Source organism: Lagenorhynchus albirostris, chromosome 11, assembly GCF_949774975.1.
Source record: "Lagenorhynchus albirostris chromosome 11, mLagAlb1.1, whole genome shotgun sequence".
In the NCBI taxonomy this organism is placed as follows: Eukaryota; Metazoa; Chordata; class Mammalia; order Artiodactyla; family Delphinidae; genus Lagenorhynchus; species Lagenorhynchus albirostris.
The window spans coordinates 27,120,374-27,140,729 of record NC_083105.1 but is presented as its reverse complement, the minus strand read 5'-3'; the positions used below and the strand labels follow the sequence as shown (position 1 = coordinate 27,140,729).

Genomic DNA, 20,356 nt, shown 5'->3' with positions numbered 1-20,356 from the left:
CAGTGGAGCATCGTGCCGAAATGCAGTACCACCCCCAATACAGTCACTCATTCACCTCCTTCTCATCTTTTCCCTCCATCCTAGTACCACACACACCACTGGGTATCACCTTCACAATTCTCTGTTTTTATTATCAACTTAAATTTTTCCTTTCAATAACTCACTTTTCCCTTAAGTAAAAGGAACTTTATGTCTCTGCCTGAGTGGAAGTCCAATATTATTTACTATACATAGATGGTATCCAATAGGAACAAAAACAATGTCAGCCAAACAGAGGGTTCTGAGCCTGCAGTTTGCTCTCTAGTTAGAGAGAAACTAGCAAATATTGGAAAGATGAGAAAGACGAGTCAGATCTAAACCTGAACTTCCTTCATGGAATGGGATTGAAAGAATTATAAAGGAAGAGGCAAATAGCTCAGTAGTGGACTCCGTGTCAAGATGCCTGGGTTCTAATTCCAGGGCCACATCACGTACTAACTGTATGACCTTGGAGCCTCAGTTTTCTCATCTGTAGAACTGAAGATAGAACTCATAACAGTGCCTGGCACATACATAGTAAGGGTTATATAAGCATCAGCAATTTTTAGCATTATTTCTCACAATGTGATGTCTTATTTAATACTGCCCTGTCTACCTTCTACAATCATCTCCCCTAACACATTAAATCATCTCTCCTTCCCTGGTAAGTTGCATTCCACTCTTGAGAAAACATAGATTTAATGGAACCAACACAGGCTCTAGAAAGTGACATCCTTGAACCCCAAGCCCTTGGGCTTACTGGTGATCCTATAGGCAGGTTACTAACGTCTTTAAATCTCAGTTTTCTTTTCTTTTCTTTCTTTCTTTTGACTATGGTGGTTTTTATTATTTATTTATTTAAAATATTTTATTTATTTATTTTTTTGGCTACATCGGGTCTTAGTTGTGGCACGCAGGATCCTTCGTTGCGGCGTGTGCAGGCTCTTCATTGGGGCACGCAGGCTTAGTTGCCTCCCTGCATGTGGGATATTAGGTCCTCGACCAGGGATCGAACCCGCATCCCCTGCACTGGAAGGCGGATTCTTAACCACTGGACCACCAGGGAAGTCCCTAAATCTCACTTTTCTAGGTGAGGATTAAAATACCGACCTCCCTGAGGATGCTGTATGATCACAGAGGTAAAACAAAGGGCATCCGTCCAAACTTTTGACCTGTAAAGGATGCTGGATACATATTGGCTTACCTTAAAGCAGTAATCCGTAGCCGTCCCCGAGAGATTTGTGGAAATCTTCACTGAAATCTTCAAGTGTGTTGTCCACTATATTATATTAATTTAAAAATATGCATACATATGTTAGAGCAGTGGTTTTCAGACTTTAGCACACATGAGAATCATGTGGAGTTAGAGTAACCATTCCATCTCAGATCACCCTGGACTCTGCAGTTTTCACACTGGAAGTGCGTCTTCGACGGATGCTCCTCTGCCTGGGGCAAACTTGGACGCTTGGTCACTCTGCCTGGAGAATTGCTCAAACCCAGTTTTCTGGGCTCCCACCTCCAGAGATTCTGAGTCAGCAGGACTGGTGTGGGATGGAGCCTGATAATTTGCATTTCTAACAAAGCTGCAAGGTGCTGCTGTGAGTCTGAGGACTATTCTTTTAGTAGCACTAAGAGAACTTTCTCATATTAATACCCATGCTTGGTGTTCCATTTCTAAATGTTGAGAATTGCTCAACTTTCAAAACTTCACAGGGGTTCTCACAGCCCATTTTATAGACAAGAAAACTGAGGCTTAGCGGGGGTTTAGTAATTTGGTTGAAGTCACATAGCTAGGAAGTGACTCAAACCCCGGTCTGACACCAAAACAGGTTTTCTCAATCCTGTCTTCTTAAATCACAGATTTCCAGGCTCCCACTGCCTTAGTTTGGGATGAATTCTCTCCAGGGAGGCTCTCTAATGCCCCCCGCCGCCCACCCCCCCACCAAGATGTGCACTTCTGGCCGATATTACCATAGGTCTGCAGTAGACACAGCAAAGACTCAAGTGGGGACTTCTGCTATGCAAATTTTGCTTACATACATATACATAGCTTTTCCAATGAAAAAACAGAAATTGTCACAATGTGATTTTTGTGTTGCAGATTGCCTTATTTCAACAGATTTTGCACCCATCAGATATAGAAATCAGCTACATAATTGTTTACCGAAAAATATTTTTTAAAATCCTCTTTCATTACAATGTATTATTAGTTGCCTTGAGAGTCATTTTACTCTATGTTTCAGCACAGTCTACTTGATTTCTGCAGTTCCCAAAATGCAACATTGCTAAATGAATGTAGGAGTAAATCAAATCTAAAATTGTATTGAATTTTTTTTATAATGATCAATGCTATTATGTGTAAATTTAGTAAACCTTGCTTTGGTCTTCAGTTTATATTGATTGCTTTCCTTTTTCATATTCCACAAAGGAGTCCTAGTTCAGCTTGCGTCTCTGTTTTCCTTATGACTCCTCTCTCTGCTCAGAGAACTGGCTAGTTTGATCTCAGCTCCCATCAGTTGGTTGTGCTTTTGACTCCATGACCATCGGGCCTGTCACTTCTGGCTTCACATGTTTCCAGGGAATATTGTTCTTTGATCTCAAGAGATGCTAGAAGGACCTGGGAACAATACCTACCTCATGGGGTTGTTGTGAAGTGAGCTAGAGGATGTATCAAAAGTGCCCAACATGTACCTGGCATGTGGTGAACGCTCAACCATTTTCCCTTCAGAGAAGCTCTCCAACCTATTTCCCTTCCCATGCCCTCCCAATCCAGGGCTTTGCAGATGTGCTTCCCACGCCTGAAACCCAACCCCTCCTTTTACTCTTGGTTGCACTTTCTCAAGGTACCATGTACCTCTCCTTTGTAGCACCAATCACAGTGCATTATACATTTTTCTGTGATTATGTTATGGCTGCTGCCCCCTCTACCAGACTTTATGTGCTGGAGGCTCTGATGAGCCACTCAGATCCACCTTCAGGATTAAAGGCTATTGTTGCCTCCACTGATGGAAATGTGACCCCCTTGGCCTCGCCTCAGCTGAAGAGAGCTGCTCCCCCAAGGCCACACCCCCTTTCAATGATTGATCTACATGGGGGTGTGAAGGCCTGGCCTCTCACCCACCTGGGAACAGCTCTGAAAGGTCATTCCTCTTTAGAACCCTGTGTAGGGCTGGCCCAGGCTTCCCTTGAGACTGTTTCATATTTTGACTGCATTCTGGGCTCACTCCTGCTTACTTTCCTTCCCTCCATGGGTGTTAATCCTAAGAGCACTCTGTAATGTGATGTATGCATTCTAATCGGTCTCAGAGTCAGCTTCCTGGGGAACACTGTATCCTCAATAAAGGTGTGGATTATATTGGTGTTTGCCACTTGTGTACATTCTCAGAGCCTGTGAAAGTCCCTGGTACCAGCTGGATCTCAGTAAATGTTTGTGGAATGAGTGAAGGAATCATGGTAGTAGTATCATTGGTAATTTCTGTTTTATGCTCCAACCCCTCTCCTTTCTTCAAGGGGAAATATAAGTTTTACACAAGAATTTGTTGGATTTCCATCCAGGGATTGATTTTCTTTCTTTTCATTCCTCTCTCCTTGCATGTTCCCAGTCCCTTTTCCGCTCCCCCTCCCCTTTCTAAAATCCCTGCCTTAGAATCCCTGCCTAGCAATCACCCTTAGATGTGGCTGAGGAGGGAGGAAGAAGCCTTGGGAATGCAGCTGAGAGATGGTGATGGGAAACAGCTAAATTACTTCAGAGGCCAATTCAGAAATTCCAGCTTTCCTTTCTATCAGGAGCCTGTGTGGAGCCCTATGAAAAAGGGTAATGCCGAGAGGAAATCAATATCTGAAGGCCCTGCTAATTGCATGGCTGTCAGAAGGTATTTGCTCATTTTGAATGAGAAGAAAGGGCCTTTTAAAACAACAAAGCTCTTGTACAAATAGAAAAGAAAAAAACCAGAAAAACCCCAGAACTCACATTTTGAGTCCACATGAAAAATGGCCTCTTTGTTACTAATTTCTCATCCTCATGTAAAGCTTCGCAGTCAACACTTATTTTTGCAACCCAGTTTTTTGTTTTGTTTTGGCTTCTTTCACCCCCTCCTAGAAAAAATCCTGGATTCAAGTTAGAAGCCTGGGTTCAAGACCCAGCTAGACCGCTTTAGTAGCTGTGGAGCGTCTCTGAGCCTCAGTCCCTCGTCTGTAATGTGGGCATTTGCTAATCAAGTCACTGAGTTGGGTTATTGAGAAGCTCAAATGAGACAGTGGATATAAATAAGCTTTGAAAATTGCGACAGATTCTAAGGAGAGATTGTCGTGGTCACTGTCATTGCTACTTAATCTTCAGTGAAACAGAGCTTGAAAGTTAAAGCTAGTACAAAAAAAAAAAAGGAATGCACTTCCAAGCCAAATATAAATTAAAAAAAGTATTCCTCATCCTGCAGGATGTTTGGCAAAGGTCCCTGTTATCCCGCATGATTAAGAATTGACTGTCCTTGTAGTGGACTGAGAATGTCAGACTTCTATGGAAATCAGCCATTTTTTCAGTTATTCATTAATTCATGACAGATTTGGGAAGCCACCTGTTCTCCAGACCACGTTTTAGGTTGATTGGGTAGATGTTGTTTTCACAGCTCAATTAGTACTCTTCCTTGTTTCTCTTTGGTCTAAGGCAGCCCTGGCATTCAGATGCATCTCTGCTTTTCTTGCAGACACGTGATGCTCTGAGGATTTATGCCATTAGGAATAATCTCCTCTCAAGCCTGGGTGTGCAGGGAGCCATGATTTCCTTTGTGCAGAGCAATTTTCTGAGGAATATAGAACTTTCTCCTTTCCGCAGGAGGCAGACCCAGAAGGCTCCTTGAGCAGCCAGCAGAAGGTCCCAGGTTTGCCCCTTGAATGCTGATGGATTGTTAAATCCTTGTCATAATATTTGGGGGCTGCAGAGATCTTGAGTTGTTTTATAATCAGGTGTGAGGTGTGATCAGATTTTCAGCAGAGACTTACAGATCTTACAGGGATGGGCTTTTTAAAAGTCTTTGTCCCAGGTGCAGGCATTTTTCTGAAGAGCGAGCTTTACGTGGAACAAGGTGAAGTGTGAATAAACAGACATACATAACACAAAAACTACAGAAGCAAGCGGTCAGACACTGGGCATGAAGTCCTTTCTCTATCATTATAATGGTATGATCACAGACTTCTTGAAGACAACTGGTCTTATGTCTCCCTGACCCCACACGATACTGGGAGATCCTTTGTAAAAATGAGAGATGTTGTGTTACCCTCCTGCTTAAAATCCTTCAGTGGCTCTTCAGTGCCTCCATGATAAAAATCCACCTTCTTGGTTTGGTACTCCAGTTCCCTACCATGAAGCCTGGCCTTCCCTCTTGCCACTGCCCCATCTAAACTCCACAGTGGCAGCCACTTGCAACAAACTGCAACGCTCCAAGACTGCCCCAACTTGTTGCATTGTGAATGCCTTTCTCAACTGGCTAAATTCTTTTCTTTCGCCTTCCAGACCCTATTCAGGGTCTCCTTAGAAACAACGTCCCTGATTATTCTCTCAGCTCCTCAGGCCCTAAACCCTATCTATCTCCTAGTGGGTTACGTGCCCGTCATCTGAGTCACCTTAACATCCTGCCACAGCCCTTGACCTTCTGAACTGTCAATCAGCAGTTTGCTTGTCTGTGCCCACCTCAAGACTGTTGTCTTAGAGAACAGGGGCTGTTCCTTGCTCACGTTCATTCCCAGAGCCTAGTACAGTGCTTGAGATACAGGAAGTGCATAATAATTACTGGTTGAATTAATCAATGAATGGCTCGTTCCGACTGCATTCCCTCTCTCTCCCTTGGCACCAACCTCTCTGGCTTGTTTCTTTACGGGGTCACTGGGCAGGGATCTTGCAGGGAGCATGGGGAAGGCCTGCACTATGGTGGGGCTTGCCCCTTCCAAATGGCTTATCACATCGGTGGTTAAGTCTCTGCTGTGCCCCATTTTAATTGGATTAAGAAATTATTCTCTAAGAGGTAAAAACACTACGTAGCATGCCCATGAGAAATTAGGTGGAATCATAAAGTGTTAAAGTAGAAGGGATCTTAGAAGCTGTAGGGTCCATCCCTCTCTTTTTGCAGTTGAGAAACCAGTCCCAGAGGTGGAAAGATTTGTCAAGCTCTTGTGATTAATTAATGACTGGAGAGGACGCATGTGGCTGCTGCCGGCCTCAGTCCTTCTGGGCTGCCAGCCCTTCCCACTCTCACTTCTAGCATTTTGGGTGGTGCTGACTTTACCCCCAAATCTACCATGAGCAAGTGAGCTGGGCCTCACCAACCAGAGCATCAGGACATGTGTTCCCAGGAGGCCAATCAAAGCTAACGAGACTTGATTTCAGGACCTTGGAATAGAGAAATTCATGTGCTCCCTTGGGGTTGCTGGGAGGATAGGACTGTGGGCGGAGAGCCAAGGAAAGCAGTGTCAAGATGTGGAGAGAGTGAGTCTGTCTTAATGACGTTGTTGGAGACCCTGATATAGCTGTATCTGATCACTGACCCCCGAAGGCACTCATTCAGTACTGGATTTTTTGTTTGTTTTTTGCTTAAGTTGAATTCTATCACTTTCAGCTAATTAACTATCCTAACTGATGTAATGTTAGAACTAGAACCAGGCCTCTTAACTCTCAAATGCAGAGCTCTTTCTACTAAACCATCATGGGCATTCCTTGGATTAAGCTGATGCCACGCATTGTCACATAGCAGAAAGCAGAATTTGGAGAGAATGGGAGGCGGGAGGGCTATGTTATGATGGGTGGGGCTGTGCGTGCTTCCGGTGAGGGACTCTGGAGCCAGTGGGAGGCATGAGGTCACTGGAGTTAATGGGAGGGGCCAGAATTGGAATGAGCAAAAGAAAGCATCGAAACCAAATCTTGCCTGCTTCCCTGTTTTGACCCTGGCAGTGGAATGAAGGACAGGGGGAGCAGGGGTCGGGGCCTACATGTGACTAGAGGCAGATTCAGCTGGACTTTTCATCTGGATTAATGAAAACACCTTTTGGTCTGGACCTGGGAAAGCTGCTGGAGTGCAGCCTGGGAAAGCAAGGACAAAAGTTAAGAGATCACTATTTTACTCTTAACGTCTCATGACTCATGGAAGGTGTGGGAAAATATTATGCTGCATGACAGCCACCGCTATGATAAACAGACATTCTAATACATAGGCAGCACTACTGATGTGACCGTGCTGGACAGTGACCATTGATGGGGATCCAGGCTAATGAGGTTGCTTCACGCCTTGGGGGTAATTTGGGTTCTAGTGTCTGAGGTCAGATCTTCATCACAATGCCCAGGAAGCATGAACTGAAACTGAGGGCCCGTCCCTGGTGGGAACCCCACGCTGCTCACATACCATGATGGGAGTTTTAGAGGTCTGCTTCATCCCACTCACATAACTCTCCTCTCTGCATTCATGTAAAGTTCAAAACCAAGCAAAACTAAATTATGGTGTTAGAAATCAGGGTGATAGTTACACTGGGGGTGGGGTGGGGAGTGGCCTGGAGAAGGTGCCAGAGGGGTTCCTGGAGTGTTAGGTTCTTAAACCGCGTGCTGGTTACGGAGACGTTCAGTTTGTGAAAATGTATTGAGTTATGTACTTGTGAGTGGTGTACTTTTCTGTGTGTGTGTGTTATGTGTTAATAAAATCATCACATGATGTTAAACGCTGTCATTGTAGGCGATCATTTGGTGCTGTGGAGGTCTTAGAATCCAAATGAAATGGAGTCACTGAAATTATGTGATCATACTACTCTGTTATAAGGTGGGCATGTAGATGATCCAGGATATGTTCATCTAATTTTGAAATATATAATCACTAAAATGAAAATATAAAATAAAAAAAATTAATAAAAGATATATAGTGTGCTCACCATCCTCCAAGGATCTAGGACACTGGTTGGGAAAAACTAAAGTATTATGACACCTCAGGATCACAGTGTAAATGGATCTCAAGTCCATTCACATCTCTCCACTGCCATTGCCAACACTCTAGTTCAAGCCACCAGCAACTCTGGCCCGGACCATAGCAATAACCTCCCACTCTTTCCTGGTGTACAATCCATTGCCCACACAGTAGAAGACTATAGACTCAAAACATGGCTCAAATTACTCCCCAACCTGCAGCCCTTCAAAGACTTCCTAATATACTTAGTCTTTAAGTCCAGATCCCTTTCCACGGCCCACCACGCCCCTCCTGCCTCTCTGACTGGCCCCTCCTGCCTCTCTGACCATCCTCCCACCACTCACCCCCCAGGTCACCAATTTCCAGCCCCACTGGCCTCTTTTTATTATTCCAACACCCCACGCTTGTCCTCACCTTATCGCTCTTACATATGCACTTCTGCCTGAAACAGGGGTCTCCCAGCTCTTTGGATTGCTGACTCCCCCTCAGCCTTTAGGTCTCTGTTTAAATGTCATCCCCCTCAGTAGCCTCTCCCAACCATTCTTTATCACATTACCTTATTTTCTTCTTAGTACCTGTGGCTATTTTGTAGGAGGCTATTAACGTAGGAGGCCAGGACTTGTCTGCCTTCTTCATCATGTATAGCAGAGTCCCAGTGAGCAGGAAGCGCAGAAGAGTTTAACTGGAGGGGACTGAACAAAGAGACCATGTACAGCGTGAAGGGAGCCCACAAGACATGGTGCGGGCCCCAGGGATTGTCATCCCTCGCCAGGTGTGAAGGGGCAGGCGGAGGGAGCTGGGTCCCACACGAGCTGGGAGCTGTGCTAGGGAAGGGGGGCTACCCACCACCCCCAAGACCAGACAGGGAGGAAGTGGAACACGGGGTAAATTGCCCAACTTCTTTCTCCTCCTGGCCTCAGATTTCCTGCCAGTGTTTCCAGCTGGAAGCTAGAGGGCAAGGGAGGCTGGGTGATGTGGTCCACGGTTGTCAGGCTCCTGGGGCACAGCACAGGGCAGGGATGAGTGTGGAGTGGAACTGGATGGGAGCAGACAGACAATAACCAGCCCAGTGCTGGTACAAGATGGGTGCTCAACCCGTGCCGAACGAATGAGGGAATGGATGACTAAGTGACTGACTGACTGACTGACTGAATGAACAAAGACAGCTGAAGAGGAAGAGATATCAAAAAATTAACATTTAACAAGTTAATGGGCCAGGCATCTTCTACAAATGATCTTGTTTAATCTGCACGAAGATCCTATAAGATGCATTATTGTTGGAAAACCTGTGACCTCAGAGTTAATTAACATAAGTCATTCAGGAGAAATCACAGAGCCAGGGTTCCAGCTCAGGGCCTAAGTTCTTTCCCCTACATCACATTAAACACAACTTGCATGATTCCATACCTGCATCAGTACAGACTCTGCATCCCTTCCTGCCTGGAATGCCCTTTGGCTTCCTGAAATCCCGGTAAACCTCTGGTTCAGCTCCCACTTCTCCTCTTCACAGCCTGCCTGGATCACCACAGCCAGAGGTCATCTTTCTCTCCTCTGAGTATTATAGCAACTGTTACATATTGTTCATATTCCAATTACCACCTAATTTCTTTATTTTTTAATTTAATTTTTTTATATACAGCAGGTTCTTATTAGTCATCAATTTTATACACATCAGTGTATACACGTCAATCCCAATCCCCAATTCAGCACAATACCATCCCCACCCCCACCGCCGCTTTCCCCGCTTGGTGTCCATACGTTCCTTCTCTATGTCTACCACCTAATTTCTTTACCATGTAATTGTTAGAGAGCATCTCATCTCCTTAATTATTTTGAAAGCTCTTGGAAACAGGAAGTAATTTTTTTGTTTCTTGTCATTACTCTGCATCTACAGTACTTAGTAGGTAATCAGTAAATATTTGTTGGTCTATTTACGTGTAGTATATGGGTCATTTTCAGTGTTTTTTGTTTAAGAAAAATTCATTTAAATGATGCATTTTGATATATGCTGTATAAACAACTTGTGTCCTTTTCTCATTTATTATTGGTTCATAAGTATTTTTCTATTGCACATTCTTTGTAAGCAATGTTTTTAATGGTGATCTAATAGTCAACCCTATGGTTGTACCAAAATATACTTTTTATTGCTGGAGATTTGGGTGCATGGCTTTCCCACACTCCCCTCACCCCCAGCCCCATCAATGTTGTTATGAACATTTTTGGAGTTGCATTTCTCTCAATGGAATCATTTCTCTAAGAGCCCATTTTTAGGGAATGTTTGGTTACGACTGATTAAGCACTACAGTTGTTAATTACACCAAATGGATTTAGCTTTGATACTATCTATCTTGGGACTGACTCTAAGGGAAGAGTCAGAATAACCTTGTCTCCTGTATATGCAGATGTGTGTACCTTTGGAGCCAATCCATCATCCATCCATCCTTCCCCCCCATCCAGTCCACACGACCTAGGAGTCCTCGTTGGGAGTGTGGCAGTCACCATGGGAGGTTGGTGGCCTCTTCTGAAGATACAACATTTCATTATGTTCAGAGCATCCCTGTTGTTTGGTGGCCAAGCAGCTGAGCACAAATGTCATCACAGCTGTTCCATCTTCCAGTCAAGTCCATATAGATTTCATTTATTATGATACTGATCACCTGCCTGGATATTACGGCAGCTTTTGAGGCACCGAACTGAAATGACAACTGTCATTAATATCTAAAATGCCAAGCTGTCCTCTTTAGCATCAGAAAAATCCCTAATTCTTTCTTTTCTTTTAAAATGTATTTATTTATTTTGGCCGCGCTGGGTCTTAGTTGTGGCACGCAGGACCTTTAGTTGCAGCACACAGGATCTTTAGTTGTGGCATGTGGACTCAGTTGTGGCACGTGGGATCTAGTTCCCTGACCAGGGATCGAACCTGGGCCCCCTTCATTGGGAGCACAGAGTCTTAGCCACTGGACCACCAGGGAAGTCCCCCAAATCCCTAATTCTATTCTTGAAATTGCTTCAAAGCATTGGAGGGGATGGGGGAAGGGAACTTACATGGACTGGGTATCAATTACGGGCAGAAATTTGTACTGAATGTTTCACAAGCATAACGTATTGATTAAGAGTAGTGAAATTTGGAGCCAGGTTACCTGGGTCCAGGCTCACCTTCCTGCTCTACTTCATCATGACTCTGTGACCAGAGCAAATTACTCAACTTCTCTTTTCCGTACTTTCCTTATCTGTAAAGTGGAAGTAACAGTTACATCTCCCATAAGGTTGTTGTAAGACCTGGTTACATATGAGTACTAGATTGGTAAAGCAATCAGAATGGTCCCTGGACCATATTAAGTGCTATGTGAGTGTTTGCTATTATTATTACTGATCTTATTTTAAACATAGTTAATTCAGTTCTCACAACAACTGTCAGAGGTAGATCAGGGGTTGAAAATAGTGAGTCTATGGGCTGAACTTGGCCTCCACGTGTACTTTGTTTGGCCTGCATATATTCCTTTAATCTGAGCCAACGTTTTAAAATCTGGAGTTTTATATAAAAATCTGGATTCCTAGCTCTTCTTGAAAAATCTTCATCTGGCAGCAACCAGCAGGAACTGAGTGCAGCCGACTTCTTTAGATGAGGAATGCCCCTCAGTAGTATGTCAAGATGAGGTGGGGATGATTTCAGTGTGACTGATAGAAAACCCAACTAATAGCTTCACGTAAGGGTATATTACCTCAATTAAGGTAGGGGAGCTCCAGGGTTCATACAGTGGCACAAAAATGTTGTCAAGGACTGCTGCACCCACCACTGATGTTTTCCACCTTTCCCCCGACATCTTCAGTAAGTCAGCTGTGATGTTCCCCTCCTTTCTACCAATGCCTCCAAAAGGCACACATGTCACATGCAGATACATATCCAGAAGAGGAAAGCATGTCCTCCCATTGGTTTCTCTTTCTTGTAAAGGTAAAACTTAAAAGAAAAAGTCCCTAACTGACTTCCCCCTGAGCTCACAAGTGACCAAGACTGGCTCATATGCCAACATCCTAGCTGCAAGGGAGCCTAGGAAAGCATGTCTCACACTTCCTGCTGCTCTAAGTGGGAAGGCAGGAGCTGCCTACAGACAACGTTAGTGATTCAGCCACCAAGAATGCCAGGTATATCTCACTTAATAATTGCTCAAGTGTTTACACCTAACTCCCTCTACTTAGCTACCTGTGGGCAACTGAATTTGTGATTCCAGTGTTTTCCCCATTTTACAGATGAACTGAAGCTCACAGAGGATACATGATTCACCCAAAGTGATACAACATAAATGCTTAGAAGGATGCCTGCCACAGAGGAAGCATTCAGCAAATGATAGCTACTAATTGTCTTCTGGGAGGTTTGAGGCATAACTAATTTAGAAAGATTTTCAAAAATCAATTTGAGTTCTTTAGAAAGGAGGCCCACATAAGTTCAAAGTGGCATGATGACTTTGCTGTTTAGAGTTTGAAATTCAATTGGGATATTGACTCCTGCCTGGATAATTAACAGTACCAAGCAGTATTTATGGTGTCTCCAGGTGCGCACGTAAGATGACATGTAAGATGCTATACGGGGAGGGACTTCCCAGGTGGTCCAGTGGGTAAGACTGTGCTCCCAACACAGGGGGCCCGGGTTCGATCCCTGGTCAGAGAACTAGCTCCCACATGCACGCCACAACTAAGAGTCCACATGCCTCAACTAAGAAGCCTGCATGCTGCAACTAAAAGATCCCACATGCCACAACTAAAGATCCCACGTGCTGTAATTAAGACCCGGAGCAGGGGACTTCCCTGGTGGTGCAGTGGCTAAGACTCTGGGCTCCCCATGCAGGGGGCCCGGGTTCAATCCCTGGTCAGGGAACTAGATCCCACATGCATGCTGCAACTAAGGAGCCCACATGCCGCAGCTAAGGGGCTGGCGAGCTGCAACTAAGGAGCCCACCTGCTGCAACTAAGACCCAGTGCAACCGCATAAAAAAAAAAAAGACCTGGAGCAGCCTAAATAAATAAGTAAATATATAGAAAAAGAGCAAACGTCAATTCTCTAAAAAATAAACAAACAAAAAAAGATGCTCTACAGGGATGTGGTCACCAGTGTCTAGGTACTCATCACCAAACAACTCTGGAGGGTGTTGTTTTATGAAAGAACAGTGTAGAGCATGTGAATATTGCAAGCATCAGAGATTGTTGGAGATTCTTGACAGGACTCTCAAGCCATTCCATCATCAAGGGGCAGGGGGAAGGATTTAGTAGAAACTAAGTATGTAAAGTTGTTTTTGATTCCATATGAAAAATAGAACCTGAAACAGGTCCGGCAAGAGGTTTGTTGCCGAAAGGATCTCCTTGGCTTGGCAATCATAATGGCTGATGCTTCTTACAGTTCTTTTCATCTGTACCTTATGAGCTGCCTTTAGAGCAAGCAGGTTGGAGCCCAACCCTTCACTAATCCCCTGAGGTCATCTTTTTAAGAATCTCAAGCGGAAGGTCCCACTTTTTCCCCCACCTCTGATGTTTCTTTCAGATCCCTTCACCAATCACGCTTGCTCTTACTGGCTATTTCCCATGCTAAATCATTCACCGACGATCTGGCCGTCTCCTAGGGGAGCCAAATGGTTTTAAACATTTTCTGTGATTCATGTATGCTTACCAGTTCTCTATTTATTTATTTTTTGTTGATGTCTCACACACACACACATGCAAAATCGGTTGCTAAAAAAAGAGTATCAGTCACAGAAGACCAAATCTCCACTTTCTTAGTGCGTCTTCACTTGTATTTCAGTTTTTGGTTTATACAATTGAAATAAAAGTTTGCTTATTTAATCTTTAACCAAGTCCCAAGTTTAGCCAAGAGTGTCAAATTCAGGATTCAGCCCTATGAAGCTTAAGGATTTCTTGATGAAAAATAATGCCATATCATTACTGTTTGGCCCACGGGTGATCAGTTGCTCTGCTGCCTTCGACTGCACTGGCACCAAACCCTGCATCTGAAATCACTCAGTGATGAGACTAACAGAGCCAGTGGTGCAATCTTATTTTATTATTTTTAAAAAGCCCTTAAAATACAGGGTGCTGAGTAACTAAGAGAAGAACGCCTGATGAAAGTGACAGTAGAAATGAGAGGGATGCAGAATAGACACCACAGTGGATACTTAACCTGGCTCTTCGACCGTTCTAAGGCTTGGCTCGTTCCAGCTTGAGATCATTGCTTAGGTCTTCCTAGAGTATTTAAACTAAAGCGAGCCTCTTTTCGTTTATCCCACAGCTGCCATTTTGTCTTAACAATATACTCCTTGAAGGCTTCTAAAGGTAATGCTGATCTCTGTTGAATGCAGACATACCATTGCAGGCTAGATAAGTCCTGCCATCCCTAGGCAACCACTTATCTATGCGTTGCCTCTGTAGATTTGCCTCTTCTGGGCATTTCATGTAAATGGAATCATACAGTATCCAGTTCTACAGCTCTTTGTGTCTGGCTTCTTTCACTTAGAATATTTTCAAGATTCATCCATGTTATAGGATATATCAATACTTCATTCCTTTTTATTGCTGAATAATATTCCATTGTATGAATATACTACATTTTATTTATCCATTCATCAGTTAATGGACATTTGGGTTGTCTCTACTTTTGGCTATATAAGATAAATGAGTTGCAAATATTTTCTCTCCTTCTCTGTGTTGTCTTTCCACTTTCTTGATAGTGTCCTATGAAGCACAATAGTTGTAAATTCTGATGAAGTTCAATTTATTTTTACTTTTGTTGCTGTGCTTTGGTGTCATATCTAAGAAATCATTGCTTAATCCAAGATCATGAAGATTTCCACATACATTTTCTTCTAAAGGTTTTACAGTTTTAGCTCTTACATTTAAGAGGTTTTGGATCCATTTTCAGTTAATTTTTGTAAATGGTATGAGACAGAGGTCTTACTTTGTCCATGTAGATAGCTAGTTGTCCCAGTACCATTTGTTGAAAAAATTATTCTTCTTCCATCCAACTGCTTGGGCACCCTTGCTGAAAATCAATTGACTATAAATGTGAGGGTTTATTTCTGACTCTCAGTTCTATTCTGTTGATCTATATGTCTGTCCTTGTGCCAATAGCGCACTATCCTGCTTACTGTAGTTTTGTACTAAGTTTTATAGTTGGGAATTGTGAGGTATTCTTCTATTTCAAGATTGTTTTGGCTATTCTGGATCTCTTGAATTTTCATATGAATTTTAGGGTCAGCTTGTCAATTTCTACAAAGAAACCAGCTAGGGTTTTGAGAGGGATTGCATTGAATCTGTGGACCTATTGAAAGAGTACTGCCATCATAACAATATTGTCTTTCCATCAGCGAACATGGAGTGTCTTTCCATTTGTTTAGGTCTTCTTTAGTTTCTTTCAGTAATATTTTGTCATTTTCAGGGTATATACTTTGCACTTTTTTTCTTAAATTTATTCCTGAGTATTTTATTCCTTTTGATGCTATTGTAAATGGAATTGTTTTCTTAGTTTCATTTTCACATTGGTCATTGCAAGTGTATAGAAATACAGTTGGTCTTACATACTGATTTTGTATCTTACAATCTTGCCAAACTCATTTTTCAGCTCTAGTAGTATTTTTTTAGTGGTTTCCTTAGGATTTTCTATATACAAGTTCACGTCATCTGCAAATAGAGACAGTTTTACTTCTTTCCCATCTTAGTGCCTCTTATTTTTTTCTTGCCTAACTGCCTAATTCACTGCAGTATGGTATTGAATACAAGTGGTAAAGGTGAACATCCTTGTCTTGTTCCTAGTCTTAGGGAGAAAGCATTCGGTCTTTCACCATTAAGTATGATGTTACCTGTGGGTTTTTCATATATCCCCTTTATCAGATTGAGAAAGTTTCTTTCTATTCCTAGTTTGTGGAGATTTCTTTTTTTTAATTTATTAAAGGGTGTTGGATTTTGTCAAATACTTTCCTGCACTTTTGCATCTATAATCGTAAGGAATATTGGTCTGTAGTTTTCTTTTGTTGTAATCTCCTTTTTAAAAATCTCAAATTGCAACTTTATTTTTCAAATACTCAAGAACCTAGAAATCAACTTATTTATTAACTTCTAAGGTACTTGTGTTAGGAAGAGTTCTATATTACCACATTTATTCTGTACCTTCAATACTTCAAATCCAATAAAATGCTGTTTTAGTATTCCTGAAAGCAATTGTATTTGTGTAATGCTTGCACAGGAAAACGAATTGTATGATGGCATTTGAAGAATGAAAAAGCAAAATGACATTGTCACAACCATTTCTGCCTTCACTGTACATGCCTTTTCCTTTCATTAATAGAATCTATAATAATGGCAAGGAGAGATATAGGAAAATTTATCATAGACACAGTAGCTTTTATAGAAATTTGGAATTTAGCAGATGTTTTATGTAAGTCAAAACATCCACCTATATAACAGAAGTATTTGCAGAGTTTTCTGGTTTTAGTTGCAGGGTCATATTGGCCTCATAGAATGAATTGGGAAGTTCTCCCTCTTTTTCTGTTTTTTGGGGAAGAGTTTGTGAAGAATTGGTATTATTTCTTCTTTAAATATCTGTAGAATTCACCAGTGATGCAATCTGTGCCTGAGGTTTTTCTGTGGATAGTTTTAAAATTATTAATTGTTTTAAAACATAGGTTTTATCAGGACTTCCCTGGTGGCACAGTGGTTAAGAATCCACCTGCCAATGCAGGGGACACAGGTTCGATCCCTGGTCTGGGAAGATCCCACATGCTGCGGAGCAACTAAGCCCATGCACCACAACTACTGAGCCTGCACTCTACAGCCCATGAGTCACAACTACTGAGCCCATGTGCCACAACTACTGAAGCCCACGCGCCTAGAGCCCGTGCTCTGCAACAAGAAAAGCCACCACAATGAGAAGCCCATGCACCACAACAAAGAGTAGCCCCCGCTCATTGCAATTAGAGAAAGCCCGCACAGCAACAAAGACCCAACACAGCCAAAAATAAATAAGTAAATTAAAAAAAAAATAGGTTTTATTACTATTCAGGTATGGTGAGGCCATTTGATCAGGAGATGATTGCCGTTGAAAAGATAGTTTGTTACTCATAGTTCTCAAGTTCCCACACATATGGGGGAGATAACAGGGTCAGTCAGGAGGCAAAAGGAACAAGGGGAAAACATTGGCATGAACCCTTTTGTTTTTCCCTTGGAAGCCAGTGCAAGCAGGTTTAGGGTTAGCTATTTTGAATAATTTCAGCAGGTTCTGGGGCCTGGACCTGGGGTGATTAGGGCAGATAACATATGAGAGAAGAAAAGAGAGCAAGTATATATTTACAGAGTTTGTTATATTTTCCTTCTTGTTTACCTTTCCAGTCCTCTTCATTTGATCCTGTGGATTTGGTGTCGTTTCCTTACTCTAATATAGCTTTTCTCCCACCCACTTCGTGCTCTTATTGTTAAATACACTACGTTTCTATATGCTGAATGCCCATCAGTACAATTACATACATATTGTTTTATACAATTGCTTTTCAAATAGGAGAAGAAATATGCATTTATCCTTTCTTATCATTACTGACATAATTCTCTCTCCTGGTGCTCTTTGCTTTTTGTGTGTGGAATCAAATTATTCTCTAGGGTCACTTGCTTTCAGCTTGAAGAACTCTCTCTAGTGTTTCTTGTAAGATGAGCCTATATATTTTTTATTAAATCTTTGGTGTTGTTTTTCATTTAATAATGTACCATGCCATTTCCCATTAACTCTTCTTCAAAAACACAGCTTATTACACCTACGTGATGTTTCATGGCCAACATATACCTATTATCCTAAGGGGTTATTATCAACTTTTCATTATTACAAATGATGCTATCATAAACATCTTTGTATATGCATCCTTTAGGAAACATTCTTTTTTAAAGTAGGTAATTAATCTGAGAATACAATTATATCTAAAACCATTCAGACTCCCTTCAGAGGTGTTCTCCCTGCCCATCCCCATCTCCTTCTCAAATGTAATGATTCTTATAGTCTTGGCGTGTGTACATTTTCATGTACTTCCCTATGCATTGAGAGAGAGAAGAAAGGAAGGAGGGAAGGAGGGAGGGAGGGAGGGAGAGAGAGAAAAAGAGAGAGAGAGAAAGGGGAAGAGAGAGAAAGAGAGATGCGTTTTGTTTGTTTTGGCACTGGTTTTAGATTAACATCAGTGGGATCATCCTGTGTGTCCTGATTTTCACCTTGTTTACTTTAATTAACAACAGGTCTAGGAGATCTTTCCATATCATAATTTGAACTCATTCTTTTTTTAACTGCTGTGTAGAATTCCAGAGCCATTTAACAAACATTTATTGAGTCCCACTGTGTGTCAGAGTCTGGGGATTCAGAGACTATTTTCTCATGAAGTTTTACTGTCACAGTGTGGATGTGCTAAATTTAATATTCCCATTTTGATGAATGTGTAGGTTTTTTCCCAAAGACAGATGCTTAGAAGAGGAATTACTGAGTCAAAATATATGAAAATTTAAAAGTATTTTGACATGTAATATAAAATTACCTTCCAGGAAGGGAGACCAGTTTATATTCCCAAGGGGAATGCTAGCCTGCTAATTTGGTAGATGGAAAATTTCAGTTTAAATTTGCATTTTTTATATTACTACTGAGATTGAATATTTTTCCATATTTATTAGCCAACTGTATTTTCTTTATGGATTGTTAAAAAGTTTTTTTTTTGCCCAACTTTTAATAAGGTCTATTTTCATGTTTTATTATTTATTTGCATAAATATTTAATATATTGTGAATATTTTTCTTTTGTAGTTTTTGTTGCAAATGTTCTTTCCTATTTGTTTTTTGTATCTAATTTTTTAAATGACTCCTTGATGGACAAAAAGATTTTATTTTTTAAAGGTTTCATTTTAATGGTGTCAAAGTGTCCATTTTTTCTCTTTTTTTCCCATTGTATTTATACTTACAGAGTCCTTCCATAAATCAAGATAAGATAGAAAACCATATGTTTATTTAGCTATTGGTTTCATTTTTAACATCAAACTTTTTAATCTACCTGAAAAAAATTACTACTTAAACTTAATTATTTTTTCCCCAAACTGTTCTCATACAAATTACTGAATGACTCCTGTGCTCACTGTATCTGATGCCACAGAACTCTATCTCCATACAGCCACTTAAGACCCTTTTTTTTTACAGTTTTTACTTTCATCATTGATCCCACTCCTATTTTTATGTACCATAGACACCTACCTTAAAATGTGTTATATAAGTCCTCATATAATATATACATTCTTATAAAATGAGGGTTGCTTGTTGCACGTGCTTAGAATACATATTCAGTGTAAAATCCCACAGATCATTCTGTGTTTTACTGTATGTCTCACTAGAGCTGTGTCTATTTTGTACATCTTTTCAAATAATCCATTGTTGGTTTATTCATGTCCTCTATTTTATTTCTGTCTCTACCTTTATTATTTCTTCCTTACATTTCACCAGGCTTATTTAATTTTTTTTCCAATTCCACAAATTAAGAGTTCGGATTATTTTCTTTCAATTTCCTGTTTTCTAATAAATGTATCTAAAGCTATAAACTCTCTTTTTGGTACTACTTTAACTGTATTTCATAATTTATTTCATGTAGCATTTCCAGTGTTTTTAATTCCAAGCATTTTTTTCCCAAGCATTTTTAATGCTCCTTACAGCTTCTGCTTTAATCCAAGCATGACTTTAGTAGAATATATTTTAGTTTTCAGACACAAAGAATAATTTTTAATATCCTTTTGTTATTGGTTTCTAATTTTGTTAGAATATTATTGGTAAGATGTTAACTGTACTTTGTTAAGATTGCCTTTGTAATTAATTTTTTTTTTTTTTTTTTGCGGTACGCGGGCCTCTCACTGTTGTGGCCTCTCCCGTTGCGGAGCACAGGCTCCGGACGCGCAGGCTCAGCGGCCATGGCTCACGGGCCCAGCCGCTGCGCGGCATGTAGAATCCTCCCGGACTGGGGCACTAACCCGTGTACCCCGCATCGGCAGGCGGACTCTCAAGCACTGCGCCACCAGGGTAGTCCTATGATTAATTTTTGTGGGTGTTCTATGTTGCTTGGAATGAATATGCATTACCTGCTTGTTCCATGTTTAAGTTTATTATTTGTTTTTTCAAATAAACCATACATTTGTGTGTGTGTGTATGAGTGTGTGTATGTGTTTTGTTTTTTTGTTTTTTGTTTTTTGTTTTTAGTCTGCTTGACCTGAGAGTTTCTGCCAAGGACATTTGAAATATCCAGCAGCAATTATATCTTCTGTTTCTCCCCATGGTCTGTCAGCTGTTATTTTATTTAGTGGGGAGATGATCACAGTCATTATATTTTATTGAACTTGGTTCCTTTCTCTAATGCATGATGT

The 20,356-nt window shown here is 41.3% G+C and overlaps 1 long non-coding RNA gene across 1 annotated transcript in view; it reads left to right on the top strand.

The window, feature by feature from the left end:
* The window catches only part of LOC132528958 (uncharacterized), a 47,750-nt gene extending 27,608 nt beyond the window's left edge, over positions 1-20,142 (top strand). Inside the window, exon 2 of the long non-coding RNA XR_009543345.1 lies at positions 19,881-20,142. This is a non-coding gene — a long non-coding RNA (uncharacterized LOC132528958). The remainder of the gene's footprint in view (positions 1-19,880) is intronic.
* The last annotated feature ends 214 nt before the right edge of the window (positions 20,143-20,356 follow it).